The following is a 19,442-nucleotide window of genomic DNA, read 5'->3' as shown; positions in this document are numbered from 1 at the left end:
CAGGGTGGGAAGGTGGTGGTCTTTCCTCCCCAGAAAGTACCTGTGCACCTGGGAGATAGTACCAGAGACATGTTGTCCCAGCAGCCAGATGAGGATAAGGGAGATGAAGCAGCCGGCTTTCCTTCCCAGCAGCAGATGGGCTGGCAACAGGGCAGAGTGCTGCTAGCCCACACCTGAGGCAGTTCTGAAGGCCAAAGGTGAGGAGGTGGCGGTTACTCCCGAGCTGCAGATCAGGATCCAAGGAGAGAATGCAGTCGGCACTTCACAACTGCAGCTTGATCTGGTGTTGGTGGATTGGCCTGCGGTCTCCACTACCAGAAAACCAGCAGAAGTGCTGACAACAGGTGCCTAGCACCAGAAACAACTGCAGAGTTCCAGGGAGCTGGGGTAGTTGGCCTCCCTCCCCAACAGTTAACTGGAGCAGATAATGTGGGGTCTCCAGCAGAAGCGCTAGCAACAGGGCAGTGTGTTGCTGGCCTCTGACCTCAACTAATAGAGGCTAGATTCCCTGTAAAGGTGGATGGGACTTCAGTCTCCACCTGTATACCCCAGGGATGCTGGGCAGTTGGCCCAAATGCCCAACAGCATGACAGAGTAAGCCCAGCCACCCTGCCTTCTCTCCAGTGGCTGAAGGGACTCTAGGGGGAAGGACCAGTCCACACTTCCCCCCAGCAGCGAGTATGTTCTATGAGAGAGGCAGAGGTTGGCTGGGTGACTAATGCTCTGTTTGGAACAATTTGTTTGGTGTACTGTGTGGATACAGGCTTTGGGGAACTGGAACTATGGGCTAACTTAAGAGTCAACCCATCTCCTTCTGTGCTAGTCTTCTGCCGAAAGGGGAAATATGTAACGGGAGGGCCCGTGGAACCCAGAATCCCTTGGAGAGGTTGGGAAACCCTTGTTTCAGCTCCCCATGCACCTCCTATGTCTAAGTCACCCTGTGTCCATTAGGGGCACAGGGTAAATGAGAACAGCTGTTTAATGGACAATGAGAATATTATCATATTATAATCATGATAATGTTGATTGTGTCTTCTGAACTAAAAGATGGCAAGTCTGTCCTGAAAGGTCATGCCTCTGAGTCACCTAGGCTGTCTAAACAATTAGTTAATTAGCTCATGTTAATTAGGTTTTTGGTTACAATTTGTATTGTCATTCTGGTGTATATATTTGTATGAGATCTCAAAATAAACAGTTTATGTTCAAGCTGTATAACTGAGCTAGTCTCATCTGGATCTTGGTTACAATATTTGCCTGTAAAATATGATATCTGAAGGCTCAGATTGGAGGAAGCAGTGTACTGATGGAAGCACTCAAGCAGAGCGTGGCGGGGATCCGTTACAAGCAGTACTCAGTTTGTTCTTGTTCTTACCTCAAGTATTCCATCTATTAAAATCTCACTCATCTCTTCAGGATTCGACTATTCTCAGTTCCCCTGTAGTTAGTGTAAGCCAGCCCCCTTTAAGGCAAATCCTTAGTACAACTTTTTTGGAGGCAAAATTAAGTATGCACAAGTTCACAACCTTTATGGAGGGAAAAACGTATTCATAAAAGGATAGCAAACCTTATTGCATATCTAAACAAGGGGATCCTTTGAAGTGGATATATGTAAAACAAAGAGGTTTGGGTCCCATTGTTCAGATAAATGAACTCAGACACTGAACAGTCTGTGAAACTCCTTCTCACATACAGTAGTAATTAATAAAACATTCCCCAATTACCCTCCATATTCTGGAATTAGGCATATCAGAAAACTTACTACACACTCATATTGATAAAACGCTAACAAAAATATATTTGACATTACAATTTTATTTGCATCTCTTATTGGATAAACTCATTATCTAATGCTTACCCTCGTTTGCTAAGTCAGACAACAACTCTTTAACCATAGCGTTTGGTCTGTATATCACAGATGTTATCCCCTCATTGTTTAAGCGATGACCCAAAAGACTTCAGTGATGCTGCCCACATGCAAACACTACTTGTGATATTGGGTAACTTACCTCAATGGGGTTGAGTGTTTCAATGAGTTCACAACCAGCCAGAAAATTTTAAGGCTTGTTGGCACACTTTTATTGAACACCATTAACCATGTGCTAGCTGTGCCAGGAATCAAGCTTTGTGCAGTAGAGGAAGCAGAGTAGACTCATAAGTAATGTGCTGAAGGAGTATGGAGCTTTAGAGACTGCAAATACATTTTTTAAATATTTTTTCATTTGTTTAAAGTCAATTATCTGGGCACCCCATGTCCCTTTTATCCCATCCAAGTTAAATCCCTCAATAAAACAACAAAACAAGCTGATAGACTGTTGATTGTTCAGTGAGGAGTAACTGGAAGTGAATGCTGGGCTGTGCAGGGTGACAGGTGGAACTACTACACTCAGCGACCCCAAGGAACACTGCTACACATTGTTTAATAGACAAAATACAATATACTGTATGAATATATGTGTATAACAGTGCTAGTGTATAACAGTACAAGTGCCAGTGACAATTAAATTCTACTCAAAGATGATCAAAGTGAACACACTGCAAGTGTAACCATCATGCAGCGTACACACGACCGGACTTTCTGGCACTCTAGGTCCGACGGTCTTCCCGACGGACTTTCGACGGAGTTATGGCGGACTTTCCGAATGAACGGACTTGCCCACACATGGACAAGTCCGTTCATTTTGAACATGACTCAAGTACGACAGGACTAGAAAAGGAAGTCAATCTCGCTGCTTTTATCGGCGAGATTGACACCTTGCGGGCCCCGTCGCAGGGTATACCAGGCCCTTAGGTCTGGTATGGATTTTATGGGGAACCGTCACAGTCCCAGCATGCCCCGGGACTGTGACATCGTAAGGGGCTGGGTCATCAGATGACATCACCCGGTGATCCCGCCCCATGCCTATATAACTCATTACGCACCGTCCACACAGCATTACAGCGGGAGAGAGCGTCGTGTCAAAATCTGAAGAAGAGAAGAGGGAAGAAGACGACGCAGAAGACCGGGCCTCCGCTAGCAAAAGAGCGGCAGAAGATAGCGGAGGAGCGCGGCAGAAGAACCGGACACCGGGAGAAGAGGCCAGAGGGAGCGGAGAAGTCAAAAGAAGACCCCCGAAGTCGGAAGAAGAACGCCGGAGCTGCCTAATAAATTATTTTAAAAACCTGTGTACTGTGTTTTTTTATTGACGCTTTTTTCCCTAGGTGAATGGGTAGGGGTACAATATACCCCATACTCATTCACATAGGGTGGTGGGCCCGGGATCTGAGGGCCCCCTTATTAAAGGGGGCTCCTGGATTCTGATAAGCCCCCCTGCCCGCAGACCCTGACAACCAATGGCCAGGGTTGTTGGGAAGAGGCCCTTGTCCTCATCAACATGGTGACAAGATGCTTTGTGGTGGAGGGGCCATAGGGCGTCCCCCTCCCCCAAAGCACCAACCCCCCATGTTGAGGGCATGTGGCCTGGTACGGTTCAGGAGGGGGGGGGGCGCTCGCTTGTCCCCACCCCCTTTCCTGACCGGCCGGGCTGCGTGCTCAGATAGGGGTCTGGTATGGATTTTCGGCGTAGGGGTTCCCCTTTAAATCCATACCAGACCTAAGGGACATTGTCGCCTCCCCCCCGTGCTCGCTGCAATAGGAAAATGTGTTTTTCCTATTGCAGCGAGCGCAAGATGTAGTACGCTGTCGCCGAGAACCAGCGCAATAGGATCATGCTGGAAATATTCTCACGGGCAGGTGCTGTAGCTGCCCGAGCGTCGTATTTGGTCCGTCGGACCAGCATACAGATGAACGGGCTTTCCAATAGGAACTAAGTCCGGCTGAGTTCCGGTGGGAAGATTTGAAGCAAGTTTCAAATCTAAATTCCGTCGGATTGTCCGCTGGATTCCGTCCGATGGACCAGTCCAGCCGAAAAGTCCGCCCGTGTGTACACTGCATAAGAGTGATATCCACTATTATGCCAGTGACAATTAAATTCTGCTCACAGATTAAGTGAACCCATTGCAAGTGTAAAGATAAGATTGATGTCCAAAACATCCAAAAAGTTCATGTATCTTCACAGGTGCCGTATATGCCTCTGTGGCCTTGGCAGCTGAAGGATTCCCATTTGCGATTGGACAGAGCATTTGACCTGGTCTTTGTTTATGCTCTTTAACATTTTGAGCACATTTGGCTGTTCATTGTAAGACGGTCACGGAGTTCTGGTAAGTTTCTTCTGTGTGCACAGTGGTGAGGTGTTGTACTTATGGATTTCTAAATCTGGCATCGAGTGTCATCATATACAGCACTTCTGAAGATATATGGACTTTTTTGACCATTTTTGGATATCACTTTTATGTTTACACTTGCAGTGAGTTCACTTAAAGTGGTTCTTAAAGCCAATTTTTTTGTCATACTTACCAGTGGCAGAATTACCAGGGTCACAACAGTCGCACTTGTGACTGGGCCCTGGCATTCCACCAGTGTGGAGGGCCCTAGGACCCCGCACCTCCCCCTGTACCTCCGGCTGGCATCTAGCTAGGCAGGGGAGGGGGGCGTGAGGGGGCAATCGGCAGCTATGTGATATCCGCAGGATGTCCCTCCAGCCAGCACGGTTCACTTCCCAAGTGTCAGTATATACAATGGATAGGGGAGGGGCTTTTGACCTGAGCAGGCACCAGATACACTCTTGCCGATACATGCTCGGGTCAGACGCCCCTCCCCTCTCCAATGTATACACTGACACTCAGGAAGTGAACTTTGCTCACTGGAGGGAAATCCCGCGGATATCACAAGGAAGCATGTAAAAGGGCTGCTGCTTCTTGCATTTAGATTTCTTATGTAAAGTAAGCCTGACACTGGCCCCCGACTTGTCACCTGTGCAACTGGCCCCCCACCTGTGACACTGGCCCCCCACCTGTCACCTGTTACACTGGCCCCCCCACCTGTCACCTGTTACACTAGCCCCCCACCTGTGACACTCGCCCCCAACCTGTCACCTGTGACACTGGCCCCCCACCTGTGACACTGACCCCCCCACCTGTGACACTGGCTCCCCACCTGTCACACTGTCCCCTGTCATACTGCCCCCTTGACACAATACCCTCCTGTCATACTGCCCCCCTCATGTAACACTGCCCCTCCTGTCAAAATACCCCGTCATACTACCCTTGTCACACTGCCGCCCATCCTTTCACAATACCCTCCATCATACTACAGGTCAGGGGCCCTTCATGGTTTCTTGCACTGGGGCCCTGAAGGTTATAGTTATGCCTCTAATAATTGCCTACTCCTTGTAATGGTACTGCACAGAACTGGATCTTACCTCTTTTTCTAGCCCCCCCACCCCCCCTGCTGGTACTCTCCACTCCCACACTTCTGCAAGTGCCCTATAGCAAACCGGCTGCTATGGAAGCACTTGTTAGGGTTCTCTCCTGAGCCAGGCTGTATGCCTCCATAGACACACAAGGTGGCTCAGTCCCTCCCCCTGCTTCCACCTCAAAGGATTTGATTGTCAGCAGCAGGAGCTAGTGGTCTCTGTGTACTGTGAAGGAGAGAGCCACCTTAAACAGGCACAACACTGGATCGAGAAAGGACTCTTACTGGGACATTTTTTACCTTAATGCAGGGAATCCATTAGCGTTAAAAATGTCTTGACTTTAGAACCACTTTAATTCTTGAGTAGAATTTAATTGTTACTGGCACAAGCACTGTTATGCATACAGTATATATTGTGTTTTGTCTACTTAGCAACATTATGTAGTCAGATTGTTTTGTATAGTCCCTTAGAGCTCTAGGTTCTCTCAGTCCTTTAGACTCTCTCAGTCCTCTAGACAAGGACTCTTCTAACTCTAGTGTTGAGTACTGTCTACTGAGTGGAGCACACCTGTCTCCTAACACTAAACCCAAGCTATGGCCAGGTCTGTGATTATAAAGGTTATGTATACACACACACCCTGTTGGTCAACTGCAAGACCTAGTGACTGAGTTGGAGGCTTCTTCCCTCCCTAAGTTCTTTGAAGTCCATGAACTCTGGAACTCAACATGGGAATACTAAAACCTGGATAAAGCTAAAAACCCATCTTTCTACGCTTAGCACAAATTCTGAAGTCCCTAACTCTGCATTCACAAGAACTCTGTGTGTCTTTTACCTTCATTTACACAATAGCAGGGCCTAGCACTGTCACATTTTTTATAACTTTTTTTCTTGTTCCTGGTCTAGTGGATGTGGTCCTGCATTAGAGAGGTACACAGAATGGGCACCCCAAGTTTCTTTTGTTTATGGTGAGATAGATTTTCCCCAATCCCAACTTCATTCATGTATGGTGGTTGGACGTCCCCTTTACATTCTGCCACTGTATTCTAAATGAATATGGAGATATGGGCAAAGACGGTACCCAAAAAAAAGTGCCTTGCACTCCAAATGGAATCCAGCTGGACTTCCGCCTCACGCTACTGACATCATCATTTTACCAGGAGTAAGACACAGGGGTCGAAAGGGGGATGATAGGAAATTTAGTCCAGATTTTATATCTGTGGGAACCTTAGATACAGTGCTCTGTCTGAGATATTTATACAATTTTTGGCCTTCCCCTACAGATATTTTCCAATGTAGGGGTGCAGCTTGGAGCACTCAGGGTTTCTTTCCCATGCAGGGTGAGGGGTTCTGGTTGTTAAGGGGTAAACTGGCTTGCAGTTTACCCAGGACTAGTAAGTCTTTATGTGGAATTACAGGGACTTTGGTCCTGAAAGGGTTAACCTGCCTGCAGGTGAACCCTGAAATGTAACAGGGAGGAGTCAGCAGGTGTCTGTGAGGTGGAGTGAAGCAGGGCACAGCTGGGTGAAAAGAGTGGACTGACTTGTGACTGAGACACTGTTGCTGGCAACCTTGCCAGTGAACCCCTGAAGCAGGCTGGGATATAACCTTTTTATGTAACAAGTTTTTGTCGGCAGTGATACCTAAGGTTTGATTCGAATCATAAGTGTGGACTGTTTTGTTGATTTTATGCTGCAATCAAGCTGTTTTGTTTTTCTTTTGAAAAATAAAAGACTGCTTTTCTTTTATCAGCGTTGCTGGCTGGTGATCCCGGACTTCCCTAATATTACAATATATATAAATTATTTTGTTTAAAGACAGGATGCATTCTGTGATCACAGTGCTTTTGTCTTTATGAATCTTAAGATAATCTTAATTGTCTGAACTCACTCATCATATATAGTATGCATCTAATTGTCTGTACTCTTTCATCAGATTTGCATTATAAAAGCATGAACATGAAAATATGTTTCTTTATTTGAATGATGGCCAGCATCATCCAATCCACTTCCTGTGAGCAAAGGCTGTCATTGACATGGTCCTTGGGGCAGCATCATCATGTAGTTTGGGCTCACAGTTCTCCTGGACTGTGTCGCTTAGTCCAGGATGAAGGAGAGCCCACCACCACAGAAGAAAGGGAAGTATCCCTAATGTCGCCATATCAACCTGAAGACTGCAGGAAAAAAGATATGTCTTTTTTTTGTAAATATTAATTCTATAAATTATAGAAAAAATGATACTAATAAATTAGATCTGAGTAGGGATTTGGGGATGTGGGGGATGGGGGAAGCTTTAACTTTTAAAAAGGCTTAGTTTTTACAGCAAATAAAAAAGTTTATTTTCATTACACGATTAAGCTAAAAAAACCTGTCTAATATACACCAATTGTTTTCCTGTCAAAAATTACACCAGACAGTGGTTTTAAATTTACAGAAACAGTACTTTTAGAGACAGCTGAACCATGTGGAATATATTAAAAGCAAAATTGTGTTATTCTATCAGACATGTCTTTATGGAGGAAAAACATACACAGTGATTAGACAATTACTTTTTATTCAAGACTACATTCTAGAAAAAGGGGTAAAGAAAAGATCATGTAAAACTCCAATACAAAAAAAGCAAAAATTAAGGCAATAGAGTACAGGGCCAATGTAAGGTCAAGGTGATTATGGAGATCAACTTAATCCAAAGATGCAGCACCGATAAAACAAGAACAGCTTTTCTAAACCTTGTCATTATATATTTACTTCTCCCAAGGCTGCAATTATGTTTTCAAAAACAGATGAGCCATCCAATTTACATTTAGTGGCATAGCAACCTAGCATAATAAACTGTAAGGTACCATAAGCAGGTTTTGTATATTTAATGAAACAAGATTTTTGCATTATCATTTTTAATTGCAACCCAGGATGGCAACATAATGTGTCCCAAACAGAGTAACAATCCTCCTCTATCACCCAAATAAAAACCCATAACTACATTACTTAATGAAGAAAATTATATCCTCTTTTGATGCCCTTTTCCTGGGGCTTTCTCTTGAAGTAAATGCGGGGGTGGAAGTCCAGAATTTCTTCAACATTGATGAATCTAGTCACCACTTCCCCTTTTCCACCAGTTCCACAACAAGGGAAGTTGATTTTTGTTTGATTCTGTTTGATTCTGGCATTCTACCCCACTATTTTACAAGTTTCTAGGTTCTGAGGTTGGTACTTGATTTCCTCCTTCTCAGTAATTGCTTAGATTTTGGATTGACATTTCTCTTTTTCCCTCCTCTGTGTTACTTGCTTCAAGGGTAGGAGGTTGGGTCCTGTTCTCCTTAATGTCCTTTTCCTTGATAGTCTTGCAAGTGGGAGGTTTAGGGCTGAAGACCTTCTGTTAACTGTGGTCATGCCTTTAACATCCACTTGTAGAGAGTATGGCTGTTCTTTATCTATCACAGGCAAGAACGAAGATGCAGTAGACCTGTTGTAAAAATTGGACTCACTGTGGACAGGGTTTAGGACCAAATATGACTGTGAAGGACAATACACATTTACATAAAACCATGTACCGTAATCAGATATGCGTATAGGAAGAAAGGGACAGCAATAAGATGAAAAATGAAGACAAACAGAAAGGGATTGTTCGAGACAAAAGGGGTGATATGGCAAGGGTATTACAACAAATCACAAAACCCCATGTAAAAAGTTTGATGTGGCTCCCACCCACCACTCACATGAAATCCTTCTGTCAGTTTGCATATTTTAGTAGCTAACAATCATTGTACAAATAATAATATTGGTTCTTTTGTACTGGTGGTCCATCGTCTATGACTTCCTTTACTCCTTTACTATACAAGTATTATGCACCTAGCTCTCTGTGTTGACCAGAGATGGCTGCTTTATTTCAATTCAAAGGTAAAAGCTCCCCACTCAATGTGGCAGTATACATTTGAGATATCCACATTATTTGCAGATAGAGCAAGCATGATATATATTGCATGAAACACAATGTAACACAAAAGCGAAGTGCAGGCTTCTGAAGTGTCTGTCTGTACCTATATCCAACTCCCCACCTGTGCATATCTGATACAAATTTTTTTGTGGCACTATAGAATTTTAAAGACCTGGAGGAGAGCAATAATGTGTCACGCTTAGGTGCCATGACAAACAGTGGGTGTGGCCAATTTGCATTAACAGGTGGCAACAGATTGGTGTGTGACTATCTCGGTTACTTGGGGAGCCACAGTCTGGTCTGAATAAGGTGTCTGGGTTTTAGGCAGACTGAAACCCAGACACATGAAAACTTGAGGTGAATCCTGGACAGGTGGCAATCCTAGGTGTCATAATACAGGGGTCAGTGTCTCCCCCTTTGTAATACAGGGGTCAGTGTCACCCCCTTCATAATATGGGGGTCAGTGTTACACCCTCCATAAAACAGGGGCCCCAATAGAGGTACCCCATTAGAACAGAATCCCCTTATATTAGAGCTCCCCTTAGAGACCCAAAAAATACAAATTAAAAAAAATGCAGCACAACCTCCCCCTATAATTATATTAATTCATATGTGAAAAAATAATTGTGAATGATGGTGGAAACCCCCAAGGATAATCCAAGTATTACTACACTCCTATCGTATTTCCACCATCATTCACAATTTTTTTTCACATTTGAATTAATATATATATACATATATATAGGGGGAGGTTGCACTGCAGTCCCCATCCAATTCTCTTAAGAGACCAGCCATTTGTCTCTATGGTGGTTGCTGATATAAGGAGAGTTCCCCTTATCAAATAGAGGTCTCTAAGTGGGGTGGTGCTGATATAATAGGGGGTCTCTAAGGGGGTGCTGACTGCTGGTCTAATTGGTCACCACAGCAGTCAACACCCCCTCCCTTATATCGGTCCCCCCCTCGATTCGATCAGGGAACTCACCCTTCAGTGTCCCCTGCCCCGAAAGACCCCCATTAGACTGCCTTACTGAGAGCCACTTCAAGCCAGAAAGTGTAGGAGCTGGAGTTTGGGGGTGGAGCTCCTCTACTGTAGAGCTATTTTCCTTCCTTCCATTGTGTGGGGGGCCTTGGGGAAATGTGTGTTGGCAAGACACAGGAATCAAGACACACCCGAACTGGTGCACTTACTCACAGGGCTGATGTTAACAATTATGCTGTAGGGGGCCCCGTACAGCCTACCTCATGGGGCCCCCACCCCCTGAGGAGGGAAAGAGGTGGGGGGGTGAGAAAGGGGGAGGTGAGAAAGGTGGTGGTGAGGGGTGAGATAAAGGGGGGAGGAGGCAGTAGAGAGAGGGGGTGAGCATGAGAGAGAGGGTGCCTGAGAGAGAGAGAGGGAGATGAAAGTGAGGGGTCTGATAGAGAGGGGGGCTGACAGAGAGGAGGGGGGCTGACAAAGAGGAGGGCTGACAGAGAGGAGAGGGGCTGACAGTGAGGGGGGGCTGACAGAGGAGGGAGGCTGACAGAGGAGGGATTCTGACAGAGGGGGTGTGCTGACAGAGAGGAGGGGGGCTGACAGAGGAGGGGGCTGACAGAGAAAGGGGACTGACAGAGAGGAGGGGAGCTGACAGAGGAGGGAGGCTGACAGAGAGGAGGGGGGCTGACAGAGGAGGCAGCTGATAGAGGAGGGGGGTGACAGAGCAGATGAGAGCGACCTCAGGAGACACACAGCACGAGTCAGGACTCTGGGAGCAAGCATACACAATTAAATTATCCACAGTCTAGTCCCGCCTCCACATATGGCCAGCACCGCCAGGCCAATCACAGACCATCATGTCTGCCGCCCTGCACATGACCCGTTCGGCCAATCACAAGGCATCCACTGGGCTCAGAGCGCACGATGTTCCGGCACTGTGTGACAGTGATAGTGGGCATGGGATGCTCGCTGCCTCTCTAGATGTTGTGGCTGGGTCCAGAGATCTGCTGCCACTGGCCACAGGACGGTGGTATGTGTGCTCGGGTTTCCACCCGCTGGAAGCCCAGGGACATGTGTCAAAACTTGGACTGTCCGGTTAAAAACCGGACAGGTGGCAACCCTAAGTAGGACCCTGACTAATAGAATGAGGAGGAAGTGACTGATAGAGTGAGTCTAAAAACAATGAGACTGCAAAGTATTTTAGCCAGTAATGTATAGGGTAGAGCAACTTAGAATGTGCTCAGTTGTTCCATTTTCTGCAGCAAGGATCTTAGAATATACAGTATGTCCCAAATATGTATCCTCAGAGTCATGATTCTGCTCCTGCTTTCTCCTTAGCGGTCAAAACTAAAATAGCCTCTACTTTTGGAGATGTTGCAAATGCCCTAGATGGAGGAGGATTGCTGACAGCAGGGTTAAAAACATAAGGTGTTCTAGATACTCTAGAGAAAGAGAGAGACAGAAGTGGGAACACATAGAGGAAGGTAGAAGTGAGGGGTGGGATACAGTGTAAAGAATACAATACACATTTCCAAACATATTTTCTTATTCTTGCCATTATTAATAGAGTTTTATTAGATACTGTATGTATTCCTAGTACAACCTGTAGCCGTATGGTACACAAAATCCTTTCTTCTATGATTGAAAAGGGGAAAGGGGGGTTTGGGAATTTAAATGAGGCAATGGGTGGGTAGGTTCATCTGCCTCCATCCCTGTTGTGTTAAAACAAGAAGGTTTGTTGGGACTTTATATGAAGCACGGCTAGAGGTATTGAATAGGCAATTACATGTTAATGAATTCGAAACAATTAAACATAGAATGATGAAATAACATGATAAGCAAGAATAACATGATTCACAGTATAATAGTAATAATTCCATAAACATATATTTAAAGTTGTTGCAATTCATAATCTACATAATTGAGTTAATGGTGATGATAAAATTCATAATAATCAATCTCAAAATCACGTGATTGCGATGGTGTAGCATAAGGCTGGGGCTCTACACGTTTCATGGATATGTCCAATCATGAGGAGCAATAGCAATATGTATCAATCTAAACACTCTTACCTACAAAAAGTTGGATATGTAAAAAGGTAGTGTTGAATGGCTGGGGTACCCTGGATGGCAAACATCTCCAGAGAGCTGAGGCCACAGCTCACAGCCGCACTGAGGCAAAGGGAGAGATGCAAAGACATCAGTGATAATGTGGTCCTCAATTAGAAATTACATCTTGGTGCAGGTTGTATTGCAGTGCCAATGGATTCCTGTGAATAGGAACATGGTATAAATAATTATGTGTGTAAGTATGTGTAAGTAAAGCTGCACAAGGCACAATAGGGGGTTACAATCAAAAAGGGTATGTGATGGTATCAAGAACTGGGTGTGGAATAGAAGCACTAGAAGATAGAACCCACACAACCAGATGGAGTCCCAAAAAGATTCCTACCACTGGTACATAATATGGAAAAGCACCTGTCCTCAAATGTGAAATATATTGCAAAGACCCATTTCTTACTATTTCCAATTGTTTTAGTTTGAAAAATGCATTTGTATTAGAATTTTAGTATCAGAATACTGATTTCCCAGCCAAAAAGCTGACATTTTTTGTCTGTTTGATAACACCCAGTGAATACCCTGCAAATTTGAGTGTTTGGCGAATGGGCGAACAGGCAATGTTTGGGCTAAACTCATGCTCGGGCTGAACCTTTCGCCCAACACAAGAATTTTAGCTTTCATTTTGTATTCTTATATGTGTAATTGCTGTCTGTTTCTTGGGCAACTTTAAGTATAATACACTGTTTTCAAAGATGACAATATAAATACATACTGTATCTATGTATATCATTTTTTAGTTTGTCTAGTACTTGGGCAATAAGATGTAACTGATTACTCAGCCTGCTCCAGGAGGTATGGTCACTGTTTCTTCTGTATTACCTTGTTTCTGGAGCAAGTTGTGAGTCGCTATGCCTCATTTCCATAGTAACCGGAAACGAAGAAGAGGCTTGGCTATGTTATTAGTGCGCATGCGTCGGATTACTGAGGCGATTATGTACTGTGGGCAGAAGAAATGATGATATCAGATGCGGAAGACCACAGTTAGAGTGGTGCCAGCTAAGATACAAGATAAAAAGGGAAAAAATGATATATAAACACAGTAAGATAAAGGTTTTATGCATACATACATATATAGTGATCAATCGTTTTTTAATTAAGATGTCTTTCATAATATTAGGAAATTGGAATTAATGTGAGAGTGTTTACTACCGCTTTAAGTGTTGATTGGGAGAGTGAAGTTCCACTTTAGCGTTCTTTGGATATTTAAAACGTTGAAGCTCCTTACTATGTTTTATTTTTTTGCACATATAATGTATGTATTTAGATATTTTAGTCTGCATTCTCTGATTTACCGTTGCTGCATGAACATCCAATTTTGACTGGAGTTTGCTTGGTATTATTGTTCTCTAAAGAATGTCCAAAAAACCATCTGGGGCAGAATTCCAAAAACGAAGAAAATTATTAGAAGAGGAAGGAAATGGTTGAAACAAAGCACAATCAATGTTTCTCTGAATACCACCACATCAGAAGAAGTTGCCAGCACAAGTTCTGCAACTGAAAATACTTCAGCTACAAATATCAATGTCATCACCCTAGATCAAGAGATGATTGCTGTCAGCGAGGCTGATAAAAGTTTGGAGAATATGTTTTGTACAGAAGAGAGTGAAAGCGAGCCATTTGTTTCTGAAGCCCAAGCAACAGAAAAGCAAACAACACCAAGTGAGCCCTCCTTAGAGGATACTTCGCCTGAAGCTTATATTATGATTAACCCAAATGATCCTCCCTCATGGTCAACTTTAACACACAAGATTAGGTGTTATCTGGTTGAAAAGGGCCCAGATTAAGGAAAAGATGGTGACTTTGCATAATGTAAACCACAAGAAGGACACACTTTCAATGCCACTTGGTTTACTAAAAATGTACGAAGTGGTAAAAATATTGATCGTGCATGGCTGATTTATTCAAAAATCCCAAGCACAACTATGCATTAACCGACCCAAAAAAGGAATTCTGTGCATGGAAACACCTGAATCCTTGTACACCTACATATGAAAATTCACGAGAACATCGTGAATGCTATTCAAAGTGGAAAATGATGGGAAAAAGTTTGAAAGATGGGAAGTAATTGGCAGTGAACTGAAGAAAGTTATTAATACTGAAAAAGAGAAGTGGCAAAATGTCTTAAAATGTATATTGTATTGAGGATTCCTTTTTTGCTGAAGGCCATGTATGTTGTTTGAGAAATGTTTGTTTGTTTGTTGCTATTTTTTGCACTTTTCATATTTACATGAATATTTTGTATTGGGGCAGTGACTACCTCAGGAAAGATTACAGATGAATGTTAGATATGTTTCAGTGAGAAATATTAGTGTAATCCCTTGATTTTGCACTTTTATATATTAATATTTTGTATTGAGGGTTCTTTTTTGCTGTAGGCCATGTATGTTGGTTGAGAAGTTTGTGATATTTTTTGATTTTGCATTTTTCCTATTTATGTGAATATTTGGTATTGGGGCACTACCACACACAAAATAATGCAAAACTGAAAACTTTAGTATGTTCACATGGGCCTTGACAGAAAAAACAGTTAACCAGGCCTTTCTACAAGCACATTTGTTGCATTATCATTTCAAAGTGCCTCCAATAAAAATACATATAATTAAAATGTGTGAGTGAACTCTGTTTCTATCGCATTAAACCTAATTGAACTTGTATTGTTTAAAGTATATTCTTGTTTTGAAACGACATTCATTCTTCCTTAAAAAAGGGGGGGGGGAGCAGTTTACCATCTTCTCCCTGATATTCAATAATATTCAAATGGAGCAGACATCCTTGCCATGTTCCTGCAATTCAAGTCAACTAGGCACTGCACAGTGTTAGGCACTGCCTAAACAAAGATCAATGACAGTACTTCTACAGTAGTACTGTGAGTAGAAATTCTGTAGACATTAAACATGTAACACTATACAGAGTGTGCAATTGATAGGGATGAGCTATGTGTTCAGTCTGAATGTCCCACAAGTTCAGCGTTTGGCCAAACATCAGACCACTGAATAAAATACTGGACTAAACAATCGTTGGACAGTGACCCTGCTGGCAGGTGATAAGGATACAGGAAAGAGCACACTGGTGGTGCTTGTTCAGAGACATTACATCCTTACAACTGGAAGTGATGGTGCTAGAGCTGTGCCTCCTCTTGATCCTCCTCTTCAGTGCCCTTTTTAACTGAGTCATCCTCTGATCCACCAGTCCTCCTTAAGTGTTCAAAGGGATTCGCAGCAGTCCAGGCAAAAAGTTGCCACAAAGTGCTTTAGCTGGTATGCCAAGGGGACAGAAGCCTCATTGGGACAGAGATTCTTTCAGCTTTGCAGGGGCAGACCCAAAGCTGGTTGATCCCATGTGCCAGGAATAGCAGTGTGTAAAATAGGCACCAACCTACTGTCTGCCCTCTGGCAGGGAAAATTTAGGCTACTCTTTCCGGCGGCAGTTCAGTGATGCTGAGCGGCATTCAGCTTTTTCAGGATGAGGCACGGCATGTTTTTTGTCATTTGCCTGAGTCCATCTAAGGTGTTATACAGTGTCTGCCAGACTGTATCCTAGGTTCTGGCACCATGGAACATAGGGTTGGGGTTTAGTTCGGTCCCTCTATATCAGTGGTTCTCAACCTTTCTAGTACCGTGACCCCTTGATAAAATTTCCCAAGTTGTAGGGACCCCCTAACAGTAAAATTATTTTCATAGTGTTGGTTGTCAGCACCCAAGGCAAGACAAGAAATTTGCGCCCCAACCCACGGACATTTAGCGCTCCCTAAGTCCCTTCCACTCTTATGCCCCGTACACACGGTCGGACTTTGTTCGGACATTCCGACAACAAAATCCTAGGATTTTTTCCGACGGATGTTGGCTCAAACTTGTCTTGCATACACACGGTCACATGAAGTTGTTGGAAAATCCGATCATTCTAAACGCGGTGACATAAAACACGTGCATCGGGATTATAAACGGGGCAGTGGCCAATAGCTTTCATCTCTTTATTTATTCTGAGCATGCGTGGCACTTTGTCCGTCGGATTTGTGTACACACGATCGGAATTTCCGACAACGGATTTTGTTGTCGGAAAATTTTATATCCTGGTCTCAAACTTTGTGTGTCACAAAATCCGATGGAACATGTGTGATGGAGCCTACAAGGTCCTATCACACATTTTTCGTCGGAAAATCCGACCGTGTGTACGGGGCATTACAGTATTAAAACCCCTTATGGTACATTTTAGGATGAACCATTTTCTTTGTTCTCCTTTCTTTCCGTTTAATCTCTCTCTATCCTTATTTCTTTCCCCATCCCTCTCTCTAACCATCTTTATTGTTCTTTCTTTTATTTTTTCTCTCCCTTTTTCTTTGTTCCCCCCCTCTTTTTCTCTCCCTTCCACCTATTCTCTATTTTTACTCCTTGGTGGGGGAAAGCGGATGAGGGGCAGTGCTGGGGGAGTTCTGATCAGCCAACTTGGATACTCTTGATCAAGGTCATCTTCTGATCTAAGAACTGTAGTGGGGACTTTTAATGGCAACTCTAATCACAGGTAGTGTTACTCACTGTGTCTCCAGCTCTGTGGTGTCTCACAGCAGTGACACCTATGCCGAAATCAGGGGATAGGGTCTCCTCCAGCCTCTCCCACTTCACATTGCTCACCAGTCAACTAACCTCTAGTCTCTGCCCCCCAGCCATGCCATGAACTGAATGGGCGGCTGTGAAGAGGCTGAGTGGGCAGCCACAGGCTCCAGGAACAGCCCAGTTGGGCAGGCGCGAAAAGGCTGGGAGAGTGGTGCGGGCTTCAGGTACAGCCCAGGAATCGGTGACCCCTGGCAAATCGTCATTCGACCCCCGAGGGGGTCCCAACCCCCAGGTTGAGAACCACTGCTCTATATGCTGGAAACTATACACAGCCAGATTTTGATGAAATTGTTTAGATGCATATTGAGTTTACCTGAAGAAGCAGAGATCTCTGTGAAACGCGTTGGACTACTCTATGCTCAAGAATATCTTCATACACTGAGAACAAGTATTATTGGCTATGTGCCATATGCTATTCGCATATCTACATGATTTTATTATGTTTTTAATTATGTTTGTAAAATAAAACAATATTTTAAATGTACTTGGGTTACTGTGTTCACTTCAGTGACAACTTTATATCCTTAAAAATCCTACCTTTTATGGGAGAAATCTCTTCCTCTCGATTTTTTTACCTTATCTGTGCAAGTATGGCATAAATACAGGCTCAGGGGAGCTGAGATTCTTTTCCCCACACCAGTGGCTGCTGATACAGGGCACTGAATTTTCACTGTTTGAGGAGCTAACAAGAACGTTGTGCCGCACCCCGCTGATCAGCAACCCCTTTGGAAGCCTGCTTCCTGTAATGGCATAAGTGCCTGGCTCAAGCGGCTGCTGTTCCTCTACCATTGATTTTGGGTGTGGATAGCCATCAAGCTTACCACAACTTTTATATCACAGCAACGTAATTCCTAAGTGCCCCCCTTGCTCGCCCCCGGGGGAACACCTCCCGAAGAAGCGGCTTGACCACGAAACTGTAGAGGTTACGTCCACAAGTACTAAATAACCTGCCTTCATCTACCTGTGCGGGCATTAATATAAATTCTGAGTCAACATTGCTGTAAACAGTTTTTGGTATTATGTTTTTGTTTATCCACAATTGTGTCCTTGTATGGACTCTTTTAATGTCTTATCCTTTAATAAACTAAAAGATTTTATATATCCTGGTCTATATCCCTTTGGTACCGCAATATTCCTAATACCCTCAGAAAAAGGTAGGACCAGATTGGAGAGGTCCTAATTTCTTTCCCTTCCCTTTTTCAAACAACATTGCCCCATGACAATGTATACATCAGTGACACTGTTCTGTGTTTCTGTTGGAACACACTGTGCGGCATCATGAACAGGGCAAATGAGGCACAGCAGGGGGAAGTGAAGGAGCTTTTAGTATCTATTCAGACACAAACCATCCGTGGCCACAGCAGACTAGGGATAAGCCGAACACCCCCCAGTTCGGTTTGCAGCAGAACATGTGAACAGGCAAAAAATTTGTTCAAACACGCAAACACCGTTAAAGTCTATGGGACATGAACATGAAAAATCAAAAGTGCTAATTTTAAAGGCTTATATGCAAGTTATTGTCATAAAAAGTGTCTGTGGCTGTTTTTTCGATAAAGAATAAGGGTTCCCCTAGGCGGACTTTATAGGCACTGATATTTAAGCTTGATTGGAAATATATCAAAATGTGCAACAGTATAATAGTATACAACTTTTATTAAGAGATAATATTAAAAACAATACAACGAAACATAGAAGAATCTAGGTAGTTCATTTATGTCATCATACAAAAATAAGTATATAAAAACTAATGAAACAATGAAACAAAGGGGGAACTCTTCTCACACCCAACGTGTTTCGGGGTACAGTGTATTCCTTCTTCAGGGGTGTGGAGAGAAAGAGAAGAGAGTGATTTATATAATATGAGATGGTTGTTCACACTGTTTCATTGTTTCACATTAAAAACCTAGAACCAATGTAGCACCGGATATTGATACTGGTAGATTTGTTGTCTAATGACAAACGTGGGCATCAAGAAAATTTCTGAATATGTACCAAATAGTGTTGTCCTTAGATGGAAGAGGTTCTCCCTCATACATAGGCTCCACGGCAGGATGGCAACCAGAGCGATATACTGGGGCAAATGGAGTCCCTGTATATATTGGTAAGATGAGAGGCAATGTTGAGTCAATGGAAAAAGAAACAGGAAGGATGGATTTGATAACTTTAACACAGGAAATTTAGGAGATCTGCCACACGTCCCAGCATCAGGCTGTCCAGTGGCTGTTTTTCGGGAGCAGTGATTTTAATTTTTTTTTCTCAAAAAGATTTTATTGAGTTTTACAGATTTACAAAGCATATGAAACATACATCTCAATCGGTAGGGTTACAGACATATAGCATGTATGCATTTTCCAATTTAGCCAACTCACTTAAGGTGGACAATATGTCGGTTCCATGCGCGGTGAAAGAAAATGCAATTCCAACTCACTAAAATTCCGAGAGCTAAAGCACTATATTTGAGATGAGAGGGTGGTTCTATAAGGTTAAATCGGAATGAGTGCAAAGGTCACATCAAAAT

This window comes from Aquarana catesbeiana, linkage group LG02 (genome assembly GCF_042186555.1).
Source record: "Aquarana catesbeiana isolate 2022-GZ linkage group LG02, ASM4218655v1, whole genome shotgun sequence".
NCBI classification, from domain to species: domain Eukaryota; kingdom Metazoa; phylum Chordata; class Amphibia; order Anura; family Ranidae; genus Aquarana; species Aquarana catesbeiana.
This window is presented reverse-complemented; position numbering follows the sequence as displayed.